Source organism: Brassica oleracea, chromosome C9 (genome assembly GCF_000695525.1).
Source record: "Brassica oleracea var. oleracea cultivar TO1000 chromosome C9, BOL, whole genome shotgun sequence".
Classification (NCBI taxonomy): domain Eukaryota; kingdom Viridiplantae; phylum Streptophyta; class Magnoliopsida; order Brassicales; family Brassicaceae; genus Brassica; species Brassica oleracea.
Window position 1 is genome coordinate 31,612,751 of NC_027756.1, and position 3,174 is coordinate 31,615,924.

The following is a 3,174-nucleotide window of genomic DNA, read 5'->3' on the forward strand; positions in this document are numbered from 1 at the left end:
AATTGATATTCCAATCGAATAATCGATCGACGGTTCGACAAGTGTATCGATCGATATTCCTATAGAATCATCGATCGACACTTATATCTGGTCAATAGACAAACCTATAAAGCGAGAGCCGTTCAGTTTGTTTATAAGTGTTGAGCTCTATAATATCATGTATACAACTTATTAGGCATATGTAGAATTATAATCCTAAATACCTGAATCAAAACCCTAAGTCTAGATATTTCATATAAAGCAGCAAGAACCCAATAAAATCAGTCGAGCAACTGTCTTTCTCACAAACCTACTATTTACATTTAATCATAATTAACCTAGCTTAATCACTCTGATTAGATTTATTAGGTTCCCTAGCTCCCTGTGAATTCAATCCCTAAGTACTACAACTGAACCTTTTATTTGAGAGAGTAATTCACTCGTTAGGATAATTTGAGTGAGATAAAATTTGGCGCCGTTGCCGGGAGCTTTGATTGCCTATAGATTTAGTCTAGGTTACTTCTTAAAACCACTTTCTGACACAAATTTTTTCTTGTCTTTTCAGGTGCATGCCCAACAGTACCAGAAGCAACAACCCTTGTTCGTCGATTGATTCTCGCCAACCACCGTTCACCTAGACACCAGTCTCGTCGACCAACACTCGCTCACCACCGTCGACCGGAGACACTCTTCTGTCGAACGATATCTTCCATCCGACGTCGATCGATACTTCAGTCTGAACATCGATCGATACTGAGCCGCAGACATGGTTGCGACTTTGATTCTTGTACGAGATGATAATGGAGACCTACATGACCAGGAGGGTCATCTTCGTAATGCAGCAGGTCAGAGGATAGATGCTCAGGGGGTTGTAATCCCTGAGCCCAATACTGATGCTACAGGAGCTGCTCAACCTGTATATGAGGCTGCTCGACCCATAACATTGGCTGATTACAACCGTCAAGATCAGTTCTATGCCAACAGATCAGCTATTCGTCCTCCAGCTATCCAGAGAGGCGATTTCGAGTTGAAACCACAGTACTACACACTCGTGGGACAGACACCTTACTGTGGGTTATCTCACGAGCATCCTTTAGACCATCTGGAAAGGTTCGAGGATCTTATATATGCTATTAAAGTCAATGGAGTCCCTGAGGACTACCTACTCTGCAAGCTCTTAAAGTACTTACTTGCTGGAGAAGAGGCTTCGCATTGGCTTACCACCAGGATCTCTGACATCTTTGGCCGACATCAAGAACGCATTCTTGCGTAACTTCTTTGATGAGGCGCGTGCTGAAGACTTGAGGAGCAAGATTGCTACATTCGCGCAGGAGCCTTTAAAATCATTCAGAAGTTCCTGGATCAGATTCAAGTCTTACCAGAGAGACTGTCCAAACCACTGATTCAATGAAGTACAACTGCTCAGTACTTTCTTCAGAGGCATCGTAGTGCAGTATAAGAAGGCTCTTGATGATTCCAGGGATGGGAACTTCAACACTAGGAATCCAGAGGAGGCTGTGAGAGCTATTGAGAACTTGGCATCCAGCAACAGCATCAAGAACACTGATTTTGAGAGAAAGAGATCTGCAGCCATCCTTGGGAAGGACCAGATGGATGAGATGAAAGCAAAGCTGGCAGTGTTCACAAGCTTCTCAGGAAACAGGCTTGCTTAGTAGATGATGCACATGCTGTAGACACAGAGGGTAGAGCATAGGTAGAAGAAGATGTGAACTTCATCGGTGGAACTGGATTTCAGAGGTCTGGAAACCAGGGTGGAAACTTCTATGGCAATGGGCAGAGGATTAATTTCAACCAGAGTTTGCAGTACCAGAAACCCTACAGCCAGAACTACATCAACAACAACAACATGAGTTATGGAAACTCATCTTACCAGAAGCCACCACCACCTACTCATGAGAGCAAGATTGAAGCAATGCTTGATAGGGTTCTTGAAGGACAGCAGAACATGACGGTGGACTTCAATGGAAGATTGATTCTGCCTACAACAACCTGAATACTTCATTCAAAAAAAAAACAAGCTGAATACAAAGTTTGAGACTTTGAGTACTCCTGTGAAGAAGCTGGAGATGTTGGTAGTTCAGACAGGAGAAGCTGTTAAGAGGCAAGAAGCCTTAGTAAGGGGGGTAGGAGATGATGTGATGAAGCACCACGTTAATGCCATCATAGATGATGATTTATGGCAAGTGGTGAAGCATGAGAAGCTGCAAGAAGGAGATTTCGAAGTAGAGAGTTCGATGAGCTTCGGCGGATCCCATTGGTGTCGATCGATGCCAGACTTCGAACATCGATCAACGGACTTCAATCAAAACTGATCGACAGCCTCTCTAGAGCATCGATCACCGACACCCACATAGTCGACCGCATCATATAATGCCGTGAGGATCATGACTCACAAGGAGTTCGCAGCAAGACACTCACATCCGCCCATCCCTGTTTATGTCAACATCGATCGGCAACGTGAGACCGCCGACGATCGACAACCTCCAGCCCCCATCGATCGACGCACACCTCTCACATACCGAGTGCAGTTACCAAAGATAGACATCACCCGGATCAATGCACTCAGGCCACAACCCAAACCTTCAGCTAACCCACCAGAGACCGCTAGTATACATTCAGAAGATGCAGCAGAGTCTATGAAAGTTGATAAGGCTCATATGAGGAGAACCTTGAGGAAAAGAAAGAAAAAGGTTGCTATGTGTTGGACCCAATTTTGGGTAATACCTTAACGGGCCGCGATCAAAGACATGGGCCTTAGGGAGCTGAAGTCCATAGCAAATAGTCGAGCTCGAGGAGGAGTCGTCGAGCTCGCGTAGATCGTGGAACAAGTGACGGAGATCTCGGAGCAGTTGCGAAGATCCCGAAGTTGACACACTATAAAGGAAGAAGAAGGGAGGTGAAGAAGGCCACGTTGAAAAGCCTAGAGAGAGCTACACAATAACATCGACCTTGTTTTCCTCCCGACCTTAGACCCTTTCTTTACGGATCTCATTTGTATCATTCGATCTAGTTCAACTCATTGTATTCGATCTTATTCATCAATAAAGTCCATTTTTGCCTACTGGAAACTGTTTAATATCGTTGTGTTCTAAAGATATCATTGCCTACATCATTTGTCTTCCCTAGATCAAACCCGATCACTATCAAATACTTAGTGTAGACTTTAGGTTCTAC